Below are 14,863 nucleotides of genomic sequence, written 5' to 3' on the forward strand. Positions count from 1 at the left end.
TTAACACTTTTAAGCAACATCTCCTGCCTTAAATCACTTTGAGCTGAAAATACCTAAGGTGATTTCCATTTTTTCTGAATAAATCATGATGGACACAGTATTTGCTACCAAGGATGATGGCATTCATATTGGATCAAACTGCATCTAGTGTTATAGGCACAATTGCCAGAGATTTTGAAAACTCTGTGTTATCATGAGCAGCTGGAGTGATTGCTATCAGCTTGCTTGTTTAGTTGACTGAAACCTGGACTCAACAGTGGCCTAATTCAATGAATCTGAGGTGCTATAACTTCTTTGGTGAAACAGAAAGGAAGAAATCCTAAAGCTTAGGGAGAAGAAAGTTGGAATACATTTTTCAGGTGTGACCCTCCTATATTCCACTGTGTCTCAAGGAAGACCCAAAGCATTGAGAAACGCACTGATGAGGGAAACACCATAATTTTGTAAAGCTCTGTACTGTCTGTCTCTTGCTACCTGGGCATGAAAGTGATAGATGCCACTTTACAATACACCCCCAGAGTGGCTGAGACCAAGTGCCAGCACTTAACTGCCTGAGACAACATGGGCCCAGGTCCTGAAATGGTCAATAGGGATGGGACAGCAATGTGAATATTGTGACCCATTGTGACAATTTGATCTGTGTCCTTAGGACTGATAGATGGGCATTCAACGAAAGTAATAAATTTAATCAAAAACATTTGAGACCTGGACACAGATCTTGTAGAACTGTGTGCTCTCACCCTGATCCCAGACTCAAGCCAGTTCAGTGACTTGTAGCCTCTTGAATGAAGAAGGGACTGAGTCTCCTTGAGGAAGGAGCCCGTGACACGACCAGAGTTATAGAGTGTAAATATTCCTCCAAGATTTCCCCCAAAGGACCTGCATCCATATAGCATGATGATAGTGAATTGAGGAAAGAAAAATAACAATATCTTTAGGAATTGTAGACAATAAGTTGGAATGAATGTTAATCCCTGGGGACCTGAAATGCATCCGTAGTCTGCCAGAGTGGGGGCCTGTGGAGGTTGGGTGATAAGCAGAGTTTTAGTCTAAACTGACCTCACAGTGGGCCTAGAAAGTCTGAATTTACCTCAGGTTATTTCCTAAGTTCCCAAATGCATGATTGGAATAGACACACTGGTAACTGGCAGAATCACCAAGTTCGTTCCTTCACTTATGGGCTGAGGGTTATTAAAGTAGGGAGATCCAAGCAGAAGATGCTGGGGCTTCCTCTCCCTACTAATCCCTGGGTGAATTGCAATTGTTGGTACTACCATTAAAGGCTGGAAAGATGCAGAAATGGTGATTCCTTCCATATGCTTACTTAATTTGCATGTTGGTCTGGCCATAAGGCAGATGCGTCTTGGAGAATGACTGTACATTTTTGGAAAGTTAATCAGATGTAATTCCAGTTGTAGCAGTGATATAGCTGGAGTAGGTGCCATGGAAGACTGAGCCACCCATCATCAAACTTGCTTATGTTTTAGAACCATTTCTACTCAGTTACAGCTTGGTGTCATGCATGCCCAGTGCTATAAACTGGGATTCAGATAATACCCAGCTCACATGTAAAAGAATGAAATTAGAACACTCCCTAAAACCATACACAAAAATAAACTCAAAATGGATTAAAGACCTAAATGTAAGGCCAGAAACTATAAAACTCTTAGAGGAAAACAGAGGCAGAACACTCTTTGACATAAATAACAGCAAGATCCTTTTTGAACCACCTCCTAGAGAAATGGAAATAAAAGCAAAAAATAAACAAATGGGACCTAATGAGACTTAAAAGCTTTTGCACATGAAAGGAAATCATAAACAAGATGAAAAGACAATTCTTGAGAGGTTGAACCAAGATGGTGGAGTAGAAGGATGTGATTTCACTCCCTCTGTGAGAACACCAGAGTCACAACTAGCTGCTGGACAGTCATCGACAGAAAGACACTGGAACTCACCAAAAAAGATACCCCACATCCAAAGACAAAGGAGAAGCCACAGTGAGATGGTAGGAGGGGTTCAATCACAGCAAAATCAAATCCCGTAACTGCTGGGTGGGTGACTCACAGACTGGAGAACATTTATACTACAGACTATACTATACTAGTCCACCCACTAGAGTGAAGGTTCTGAGCCCCACGTCAGGCTTCCCAACCTGGGGGTCTGGCAACAGGAGAAGGAATTCCTAGAGAATCAGACTTTGAAGGCTACTGAGATTTGATTGGAGGACTTTGACAGGACTGGGGGAAACAGAGACTCCACTCTTGGAGGGCACAACAAAGTAGTGTGCGCATCGGGACCCAACGGAAGGAGCAGTGACCCCAGGGGAGACTGAACCAGACCTACCTGCTAGTGTTGGAGGGTCTCCTGCAGAGGCAGGGGGGTGGCTGTGGCTCACCGTGGGACAAGGACACTGGCAGCAGAAGTTCTGGGAAGTACTCCTTGGCATGAGCCCTCCCAGAGTCTGCCATTAGCCCCACCAAAGAGAGCAGGTAGGCTCCAGTGTTGGGTTGCCTCAGGCCAAACAACCAACAGGGAGGGAACCCAGCCCGACCCATCAGCAGTCAAGCGAATTAAAGTTTTACTGAGCTCTGCCCACCAGAGCAACACCCAGCTCTACTCACCACCAGTCCCACCCATCAGGAAACCTGTACAAGCCTCTTAGATAGCCTCATCCCCCAGAGGACAGACAGAAGAAGCAAGAAGAACTGCAATCCTGCAGCCTGTGGAACAAAAAAAACATCCACAGACAGACAAGATGAAAAGGCAGAGGGCTACATACCAGATGAAGGAACAAGATAAAACCTCAGAAAAACAACAAAATGAAGCAGAGATAGGCAACATTCCAGAAAAAGAAATCAGAATAATGATGATGAAGATGATCCAAGACCTCGGAGAAACAATAGAAGCAAAGATGGAGAAGATGCAAGAAATGTTTAACAAAGACCTAGAAGAATTAAAAAACAAACAAACAGAGATGAACAATACAATAACTGAAATGAAAACTACACTAGAAGGAATCAATAGCAGAATAACTGAGGCAGAAGAACGGATAAGTGACCTGGAAGACAGAATGGTGGCATTCACTGCTGCAGAACAGAATAGAGAAAAAAGAATGAAAAGAAATGAAGACAGCCTAAGAGACCGCTGGGACAACATTAAATGCAAAAACATTTACATTAAAGGGTCCCAGAAGGAGAAGAGAGAGAGAAAGGACCAGAGGAAATATTTGAGGAGATTATAGTTGAAAACTTCCCTAAAATGGGAAAGGAAATAGCCACCCAAGTCCAGGAAGCACAGCGAGCCCCATACAGGGTAAACCCGAGAAGAAACATGCCGAGACACATAGTAATCAAATTGGCAAAAAGTAAAGACAAAGAAAAATTATTGAAAGCAGCAAGGGAAAAATGACAACTAACATACAAGGGAACTTCCATAAGGTTAACAGCTGATTTCTCAGCAGAAACTCTACAAGCCAGAGGGAGTGGCATGATACACTTAAAGTGATGAAAAGGAAGAAACTACAACCAAGATTACTCTACCTGGCAAGGATCTCATTCAGATTCGATGGAGAAATCAAAAGCTTTACAGACAAGCAAAAGCTAAGAGAATTCACCACCACCACACCTGCTCTACAACAAATGCTAAAGGAACTTCTGTAAGTGGGAAACACAAGAGAAGAAAAGGACCTACAAAAACAAACCCAAAACAATTAAGAAAATGGTCATAGGAACATACATATCGATAATTACCTTAAACGTGAATGGAATAGTGCTCCAACCAAATGACATAGGCTTGCTGAATAGATACAAAAACAAGACCCATATATATGCTGTCTACAGAAGACCCACTTCAGACCTAGGAACATGTATAGATTGAAAGTGAGGAGATGGAAAAAGATATTCCATGCAAATGCAAATCAAAAGAAAGCTGGGGTAGCAATACACATATCAGATAAAATAGACTTTAAAATAAAGAATGTTATAAGAGACAAGGAAGGACACAACATAATGATCAAGGGATCAATCCAAGGAGAAGATATAACAATTATAGACGCACCCAACATAGGAGCAACTCAATACATAAGGCAACTGCTAACAGCTGTAAAAGAGGAAATCGACAGTAACACAATAATGGTGGGGGACTTTAACACCTCACTTACACCAATGGACAGATCATCCAAAATGAAAATAAATAAGGAAACAGAAGCTTTAAATGACACAATAGACCAGATAGATTTAATTGATATTTATAGGACATTCTATCCAAAAACAGCAGATTACACTTTCTTCTAAGTGCGCATGGAACATTCTCCAGGATAGATCACATCTTGGGTCACAAATCAAACCTCAGTAAATTTAAGAAAATTGAAATCATATCAAGCATCTTTTCTGACCACAACACTATGAGATTAGAAATGAATTACAGGGGAAAAAATGTAAAAAACACAAACACATGGAGGGTAAACACTACGTTACTAAATAACCAAGAGATCACTACAGAAATCAAAGAGGAAATCAAAAAATACCTAGAGACAAATGACAATGAAAACACGACAGTCCAAAACCTATGGGATGCAGCAAAAGCACTTCTAAAGGGAAGTTCATAGCTCTACAAGCCTACCTCAAGAAACAAGAAAAATCTCAAAAAAATAATCTAACCTCACACCTAAAGGAACTGGAGAAAGAAGAACAAACAAAAACCAAAGTTAGCAGAAGGAAAGAAATCATAAAGATCAGAGCAGAAATAAATGAAATAGAAACAAAGAAAACAATAACAAAGATCAATAAAACTAAAAGCTGGTTCTTTGAGAAGATAAGCAAAATGGATAAACAATTAGCCAGACTCATCAAGAAAAAGAGGGAGAGGATGCAAATCAATAAAATTAGAAATGAAAAGGAGAAGTTACAACAGACACCACAGAAATACAAAGCATCCTAAGAGACTACTACAGACAAGTTTATGCCAGTACAATGGACAACTTGAAAGAAATGGAGAAATTCTGGGCTTCCCTGGTGGCACAGTGGTTGAGAGTCTGCCTGCTGATGCAGGTGACATGGGTTTGTGCCCTGGTCCGGGAAGATCTCACATGCCGTGGAGCAGCTGGGCCCCTGAGCCATGGCTGCTGAGCCTGCGCGTCCGGAGCTTGTGCTCCACAATGGGAGAGGCCACAACAGTGAGAGGCCTGCATACCGCAAAAAAAAAAAAAAAAGAAATGGAGAAATTCTTAGAAAGGTATAACCTTCCAAGCCTGAACCAGGAAGAAATATAAAATATGAACAGACCAATCACAAGTAATGAAATTGAAACTGTGATTAAAAATCTTCTAACAAACAAAAGTCCAGGGCCAGATGGCTTCACAGGTGAATTCTATCAAACATTTAGAGAAGACCTAACACCCATCCTTCTCAAACTTTTACAAAAAATTGTGGAGGAAGGAATACTCCCAAACTCATTCTATGAGGCCACCATCACCCTGACACCAAAACCAGACAAAGATACTATAAAAAAAGAAAATTACAGACCAATATCACTGATGAATATGGATGCAAAAATCCTCAACAAAATACTAGCAAACAGAATCCAACAACACATTAAAAGGATCATACACCATGATCAAGTGGGATTTATCCCAGGGATGCAAGGATTCTTCAATATAAACAAATCAATCAATGTGATACACCATATTAAAAAATTGAAGAAAACCCATATGACCATCTTAATAGATGCAAAAAAAGCTTTTGACAAAATTCAACACGCATTTATGATAAAAACTCTCCAGAAAGTGGGCATAGAGGGAACCTACCTCAATGTAATAAAGATCATATATGACAAACCCACAGGCAACATCATTCTCAACGGTGAAAAACTGAAAGCATTTCCTCTAAGATCAGGAACAAGACAAGGATGTCCACTCTCACCTCTATTGTTCAACATAGTTTTGGAAGTCGTAGCCATGCAATAAGAGAAGAAAAAGAAATAAAAGGAATCCAAATTGGAAAAGAAGAAGTAAAACTGTCATTGTTTGCAGATGACATGATACTATACACAGAGAGTCCTAAAGATGCCACCAGAAAACTACTAGAGCTAATCAATGAATCTGGTAAAGTAGCAGGATACAAAATTAATGCACAGAAATCTCTTCCATTCCTATACACTAATGATGAAATATCTGAAAGAGAAATTAAGGAAACACTTCCATTTACCATTGCAACAAAAAGAATAAAACACCTAGGAATAAACCTACCTAAGGAGACAAAAGACCTGTATGCAGAAAACTGTAAGACACTGATGAAAGAAATTAAATATAATACCAACAGATAGAGAGATATACCATGTTCTTGGATTGGAAGAATCAATATTGTGAAAATGACTCTACTACCCAAAGCAATCTACAGATTCAATGCAACCCCTATCAAAATACCAATGGCATTTTTTTTCAGAATTAGAACAATCTTAAAATTTGTATGGAGACACAAAAGACCCCGAATAGCCAAAGCAGTCCTGAGGGGAAAAAATGAAGCTGGAGGAATCAGGCTCCCTGACTTCAGACTATACTACGAAGCTACAGTAATCAAGACAATATGGTACTGGCACAAAAACAGAAACATAGATCAATGGAACAAGATAGAAAGCCCAGAGATAAACCCATGCACCTATGGTCAACTAATCTATGACAAAGGAGGCAAGAATATACAATGGAGAAAAGACAGTCTCTTCAATAAGTGGTGCTGGGAAAACTGAACAGCTAAAGTAAAAGAGTGAAATTAGAACACTCCCTAACACCATACACAAAAATAAACTCAAAATGGATTAGAGGCCTAAATTTAAGACTGCACACTATAAAACTCTTAGAGGAAAACATAGGAAGAACACTCTTTGACATAAATCACAGCAAGATCTTTTTTGATCCACCTCCTAGAGTAATAGAAATAAAAACAAATATAAAAAAATGCGACCTAATGAAACTTAAAAGCTTTTGAACAGCAAAGGAAACCATAAAGAAGATGAAAAGACAACCCACAGAATGGGAGAAAATATTTGCAAACTAATCAACAGACAAAGGATTAATCTCCAAAATATATAAACAGCTCATGGAGCTCAATATTAAAAAACAAACAACCCAACCCAAAAATGGGCAGAAGACCTAAATAGACATTTCTCCAAAGAAGACATACCAATGGCCAAGAAGCACGTGAAAAGCTGCTCAACATCACTAATCATTAGAGAAATGCAAATCAAAACTACAATGAGGGCTTCCCTGGTGGCGCAGTGGTTGAGAGTCCGCCTGCCGATGCAGGGGATATGGGTTCGTGCCCCGGTCTGGGAAGATCCCACATGCCGCAGAGCGGCTGGGCCCGTGAGCCATGGCCGCTGAGCCTGCACTTCCGGAGCCTGTGCTCTGCAACGGGAGAGGCCGCAACAGTGAGAGGCCCGCGGACAGCAAAAAAAAAAAAAAAAAAAAAAAAAAAAAAACTACAATGAGATATCACCTCACACCAGTCAGAATTGGCTTCATCATAAAATCTACAAACAAATGCTGGAGCGGGTGTGGAGAAAAGGGAACCCTCTTGTACTGGCGGTGGGAATGTAAACTGATACAGCCACTATGGAGGTTCCTAAAAAAAGTAAAAATAGAACTACCATATGACCCAGCAATCTGACTTCTGGGCGTATACCCTGAGAAAACCATAATTCAAAAAGAATCGTGCACCACAATGTTCACTGCAGCTCTATTTACAATAGCCTGGATATGGAAGCAACCTAAGTGTCCATTAACAGATGAATGGATAAAGAAGATGTGGCACATATATACAATCGAATATTACTCAGCCATTAGAAGAAACAAAATTGAGTTATTTGTAGTGAGGTGGATGGACCTAGAGACTGTCATACAGAGTGAAGTTAAGTCAGAAAGAGAAAAACCAATACTGTATGCTAACACACACACACACACACACATGGAATCTAAAAAAAATGGTTTGAAGAACCTGGGGGCAGGACAGGAATAAAGATGCAGACATAGAGAATGGACTTGAGGACACAGAGAGGGGGAAGGGTAAGCTGGGACGAAGTGAGAGAGTGGCATAGACATATATACACTACTAATGTAAAATAGCTAGTGGGAAGCAGCCACATAGCACAGGGAGATCAGCTTGTTGCTTTGTGTCCACCTAGAGGGGTTGGATAGGGAGGGTGGGAGGGAGACGAAAGAGGGAGGAGATATGGGGATGTATGTATATGTATAGCTGATTCACTTTGTTATACAGCAGAAACAAACACACCATTGTAAAGCAATTATACTCCAATAAAGATGTTAAAAAAAAAGATAATACCCAGATCATAATGAATAGCCATGATGGAATTGTACCTTGAGCTCCATGATCAGGCATTCAGTCTCAACTAGGGCTCAGTAGTAAGCCAGAAGCTGTTTCTCAAAGGAGAATAGACATTTGAAGAGGAGGACATGGCTTTGCTTCAAAACCTTAGGGTTCTGTACCTCTACTGGGGCTGGACAGAAACTCCATTCAGTATCCTTACCTGCTGCAGACACTGTGATCATCGCAGGATCTTCTGGGTTACCAGGCCCAAGTGGCCAAGCAGCTTTCATTAATTGGACTAATTGCAGAGGCTTCTCTTGCTCTTGGCTGAATTTGAATCAGGCAACCTTGTGGGTTTCTCAATGAGTCAGAGTCACTAATGCAATTAAATGTGGCATATGTGTAGCATGACCTTCCGTTCCAGTCTGCCCAGGCCAGTCCCAGTTGATTCTAAAAGATAAAATCTCAATCACCACAGTATCTTTAATGTTTTATTCTCTTGGTTGCTTTTACTTTTATATAGATCTTCACCATTTTACTCTCCTGGAAAAATACTTTGACTCTTTTATAGAGCTTCAATACTTTACTCCCTTGGACAAATGCCATAGGCCTTTATAGATGTTTATTATTTATTGGGCAAATACATTGGGCAAATACTTCTTTTGAATGTTTGCTATCAGCACCCATTTCAAATAGCTTATTTGGAAATTATCTAATTTATGATGGCAAAATCTAATCCCACCCTCCTGCTGAGGTCTTATCTGCCCTTTCTGGGGCCTCCTCCTCTGTTGAACTCAAGGAAATTCTCAGAGGATTCTTGGATTATATTTATGTAGGAAGGAAACATGAATGTGTTAAGGGTGTGGTAGTCAATGCCCCAAGCTGGTAAAAACTCACCACCTTTTTTACCTGCAGACAGTTTTTACAAATACGAGTCTTATTTATGTATGTATGTATGTATGTATGTATGTATGTATGTATGTATGTATGTATGTATGTATTTATACATCTTTATTGGAGTATAATTGCTCCACAATGGTGTGTAAGTTTCTGCTTTATATCAAAGTGAATCAGTTATACATATACATATGTTCCCATATCTCCTCCCTCTTACGTCTCCCTCCCTCCCACCCTCCCTATCCCACCTCCCTACCCAGGTGGTCACAAAGCACAGAGCTGATCTCCCTGTGCTATGCGGCTGCTTCCCACTAGCTATCTATTTTACGTTTGGGAGTGTATGCGAGTCTTACTTTTAAATTTGAAGTCTGAAGACTATCTGTAACAGTTGCTACCTGCCATTCCCATGCAAATGCTTTTCTAAGCCTACATGGAAAGTCTTGGTTAGGAAATTAAATTTTTGTGTTTTTTTTGCACTTTGCCAAACGATTGTACTTTAGGCCTTGGAGAAAAATGCTTTGCATTTCAGGTTAAATATAAAAGCCTGTAACCATCAATGACTCAGAGCAGTAGAGTAGATCTGTAAATAACAGCCTTTCTGTTTAGGAAAAATAGTGCTTTCTCTCCGCAGGTGTAGAAAAGTCCCATGTCAGATGTGTAAAGCATCATTTTATAGATGCATTAAGAATACTGATTTATAGTACTTTTAATAAGAAAATAAAAAGTGTTCATAATGTAAAGGTTTATTTAAAGTGTAGCTGAGTTCCTTCATTACAAACAGTACTCCTAAATGCATGCTTACCATATCCTTCAAATTTCATTACATGTATATATTTATCCACAAACTTTCAAGAGAATCTTTAAATATTACATTTCACATTTTTAAGACAGATTATTTTGTGGATCGAAAAACAGTTATCTTTTTCTTAGCCCTGTTCAGAAAGCATTTCCTTTAGTTTTTCCCTCAATTTCTCAGTAAGTCATATTGTCACAGTGTCACTGACACTGACTTAGACCGCTGAGTACTTTCTTTTTTTTTAAATAGTGTCATTGTTTTATTTATATATTTATTTTTTAACATCTTTATTGGAGTATAATTGCTTCACAATGTTGTGCTAGTTTCTGCTGAACAACAAAGTGAATCAGCCATATACAAACATATATCCCCATATCCCTTCCCTCTTGCGTCTCCCTCCCACCCTCCCTAGCCCACCCTTCTAGGTGGTCACAAAGCACTGAGCTGATCTCCCTGTGCTATGTGGCTGCTTCCCACTACCTATCTATTTCATATTTGGTAGTGTGCATGTCACTGCTACTCTCTCACTTCATCACAGCTTACCCTTCCCTCTCTCCATGTCCTCAAGTCCATTCTCTACATCTGCATCTATATTCCTGTCCTGCCCATAGGTTCATCAGAGCCATTTTTTTTTTAGTTTCCATGTATATATGTTAGCATATGGTATTTGTTTTCCTCTTTCTGACTTACTTCACTCTGTATGACATACTCTAGGCCCACCCACCTCACTACAAATAACTCAATTTCATTTCTTTTTATGGCTGAGTAATATTCCATTGTATATATGTGCCACATCTTATTTATGCATTCATCTGTCCATGGATACTTAGGTTGTTTCCATGTCTTGGCTATTGTAAATAATGCTTCAGTGAACATTGTGGTACATGACTCTTTTTGAATTATGGTTTTCCCAGGGTATATGCCCAGCAGTGGGATTGCTGGTCATATGGTAGTTCTATTTGTAGTGTTTTAAGGAACCTCCATACTGTTCTCCATAGTGGCCATATCAGTTAACATTCCCACCACGAGTGCAAGAGGGTTCCCTTTTCTCCACACCTTCTCCAGCATTTGCTGTTTGTAGATTTTCTGATGAAGCCCATTCTAATTGGTGTAAGGTGATACCTCATTTTAGTTTTGATTTGCATTTATCTAAGAATTAGTGATGTTGAGCAGCTTTTCATGTGCTTCTTGTCCATCTGTATGTCTTCTTTGGAGAAATGCCTATTTAGGTCTTTTGCCCATTTTTGGATTGGGTTGTTTGTTTTTTTGATATTGAGCTGCACAAGCTGCTTGTATATTTGGCAATTAATCCTTTGTCAGTTGTGTCATTTGCAAATATTTTCTCCCATTCTGAGGGTTGTCTTTTTGTCTTATTTATGGTTTCCTTTGCTGTGCAAAATCTTTTGTTTCATTGGGTCCCATTTATTTATTTTTCTTTTTATTTCCATTTCTTTAGGAGGTGGGTCAAAATGGACCTTGCTGTGATTTATGTCCTAGAGTGTTTTGTCTATGTTTTTCTCTAAGAGTTTTATATTGTCTAGACTTACATTTAGATCTTTAATCCATTTTGAGTTTATTTTTGTGTATGTGTTAGGAAGTGTTCTAATTTCATTCTTTTACATGTAGCTGTCCAGTTTACCCAGTCCCACTTATTGAAGAGGCTGTCTTTTTCTCCATTGTATATTCTTGCCTCCTTTATCAAACATAAGGTGACCATATGTGCATGGGTTTATCTCTGGGCTTTCTATCCTGTTCCATTGATCTACATTTCTGCTTTTGTGCCAGTACCATACTGTCTTGATTACTCTAGCTTTGTGGTATAGTCTGAAGTCAGGGAGTTTGATTCCTCCAGCTCCGTTTTTCTTTCTCAGTATTGCTTTGTCTATTTGGGGTCTTTTATGTTTCCATACAAATTGTGAAATTTTTTTCTAGTTCTGTGAGAAACGCCATTGATTGATAGGGATTGCACTGAATCTGTAGATTGCTTTGGGTAGTATAGTCATTTTCACAATGTTGATTCCTCCAATCTAAGAACTTGGTATATCTCTCCATCTGTTTGTATCATCTTTAATTTCTTTCATCAGTGTCTTATAGTTTTCTGCATGCAGGTCTTTTGTCTCCTTAGGTAGGTTTATTCCTAGGTGTTTTATTCTTTTTGTTGCAATGGTAAATGGGAGTGTTTCCTTAATTTCTCTTTCAGATTTTTCCTCATTAGTGTATAGGAATGGAAGAGATTTCTGTGCATTAATTTTGTATCCTGCTACTCTACCAAATTCATTGATTAGCTCTAGTATTTTTCTGGTCGCATCTTTTTGATTCTCTATGTACAGTATCATGTCATCTGCAAACAGTGACAGCTTTACTTCTTCTTTTCCAGTTTGGATTCCTTTTATTTCTTTTTCTTCTCTGATTGCTGTGGCTAAAACTTCCAAAACTATGTTGAATAATAATGGTGAGAGTGGGCAACCTTGTCTTGTTCTTGATCTTAGAGGAAATGGTTTCAATTTTTCACCATTGAGTACAGTGTTTGCTGTGGGTTTGTCATATATGGCCTTTATTATGTTGAAGTAGGTTCCCTCTATGCCTACTTTCTGGAGAGTTTTTTTTTATCATAAATCTGTGTTGAATTCTTTCAAAAGCTTTTTCTGCATCTATTGAGATTATCATATGGTTTTTATCCTTCAGTTTGTTAATATGGTGTATCACATTGATTGATTTACATATAATGAAGAATCCTTGCATTCCTGAGATAAACCCCACTTGATGATGGTGTATGATACTTTTAATGTGCTGTTGGATTCTGTTTGCTAGTATTTTGTTGAGGATTTTTGCATCTATGTTCATCACAGATATTGGTCTGTAGTTTTCTTCCTTTGTGTCATCTTTGTCTGGTTTTGGTATCAGGGTGATGGTGGCCTCACAGAATGAGTTTGGGAGTGTTCCTCCCTCTGCTGTATTTTGGAAGAGTTTGAGAAGGATAGGTGTTAACTGTTCTCTAAACGTTTGATTGAATTCCCCTGTGAAGCCATCTGGTCCTGGACTTCTGTTTGTTGGAAGATTTTTAATCACAGTTTCAATTTCAGTGCTTGTGATTGGTCTGTTTATATTTTCTATTTCTTCCTAGTTCAGGCCTGGAAGGTGACACTTTTCTAAGAATTTGTCCATTTCTTCCAGATTGTCCATTTTATTGGCATATAGCTGCTTGTAGTAATCTCTCATTCTCCTTTGTATTTCCAGACTCAGTTGTTACTTCTCCTTTTTATTTTCTAATTCTGTTGATTTGAGTCTTCTGTTGTCTTTTCTTGTTGAGTCGCTAATGGTTTATTAATTTTGCTTATCTTCTCAAACAACCAGCTTTCAGTTTTATTGATCTTTGCTACTGTTTCTTTCATTTCTTTTTCATTTATTTCTGATCTGATCTTTATGATTTCTTTCCTTCTGCTAACTTTGGGGTTTTTTTGTTCTTCTTTCTCCAGTTGCTTTAGGTGTAAGGTTAGGTTGTTTATTTGAGATTTTTCTTGTTTCTTGAGGTAGGCTTGTATTGCTATAAACTTCCCTCTTAGGACTGCTTTTGCTGCATCCCATAGGTTTTGGGTTGTCGTGTTTTCATTGCCATTTGTTTCTGGGTATTGTTTGATTTCCTCTTGATTTGTTCAGTGATCTCTTGGTTATTTAGTAGCGTATTATTTAGCTTCCATGTGTTTGTATTTTTTACAGTTTTTTTTCCTGTAATTGATATCTACTGTCATAGCATTGTGGTTGGAAAAGATACTTGATATGATTTCAGTTTTGTTAAATTTACCAAGGTGCTGTTTGTGACCCAAAATATGGTCTCTCCTGGAGAATGTTCCATGAGCATTTGAGAAGAAAGTGTATTCTGGTGCTTTTGGATGGAATGTCCTATAAATATCAATTAATTCCATCTTGTTTAATATGTCATTTAAAGCTTGTGTTTCTTTATTTTATTTTCATTTTGGATGATCTGTCCATTGGTGAAAGTGCAGTGTTAAAGCCCCCTACTATGATTGTGTTACTGTCAATTTCCCCTTTTATAGCTGTTAGCATTTGCCTTATGTATTGAGGTGCTCCTATGTTGGGTGCATAAATATTTACAATTGTTATATCTTCTTCTTGGTTTGATCCCTTGATGATTATGTCCTGTCCTCTTCATCTCTTGTAATAGTCTTCATTTTAAAGTCTATTTTGTCTGATATGAGAATTGCTACCCCAGCTTTCTTTTGATTTTCATTTGCATGGAATATCTTTTTCCATCCCCTCACTTTCAGTTTGTATGTGTCCCTAGGTCTGAAGTGGGTCTCTTGTAGACAGCATATATATGGGTCTTGTTTTTGTATCCATTCAGCTAGTCTATGTCTTTTGTTTATAGCATTTATTCCATTTACATTTAAGTAATTATCGATATGTATTTTCCGATTACCATTTTCTTAATTGTTTTGGGTTTGTTATTGTAGGTCTTTTCCTTCTCTTGTGTTTCCTGCCCAGAGAAGTTCCTTTAGCATTTGTTGTAAAGCTGATTATGTGGTGCTGTATTCTCTTAACTTTTGATTGTCTGTAAAGGTTTTAATTTCTCCATCGAATCTGAATGAGGTCCTTGCTGGGTAGATTACTTTTTTGTTTTTTTTGCAGTACGCGGGCCTCTCACTGTTGTGGCCTCTCTCGTTTCAGAGCACAGGCTCCGGACATGCAGGCTCAGTGGCCATGGCTCACGGGCCCAGCTGCTCCGCGGCATATGGGATCCTCCCAGACCGGGGCACGAACCCATGTCCCCTTCATCAGCAGTGGGACTCTCAACCACTGCACCACCAGGGAAGCCCGGTAGAGTAATCTTGGT

This window comes from Mesoplodon bidens, assembly GCF_964165515.1.
Source record: "Mesoplodon bidens genome assembly, chromosome: 14".
Taxonomy (NCBI): domain Eukaryota; kingdom Metazoa; phylum Chordata; class Mammalia; order Artiodactyla; family Ziphiidae; genus Mesoplodon; species Mesoplodon bidens.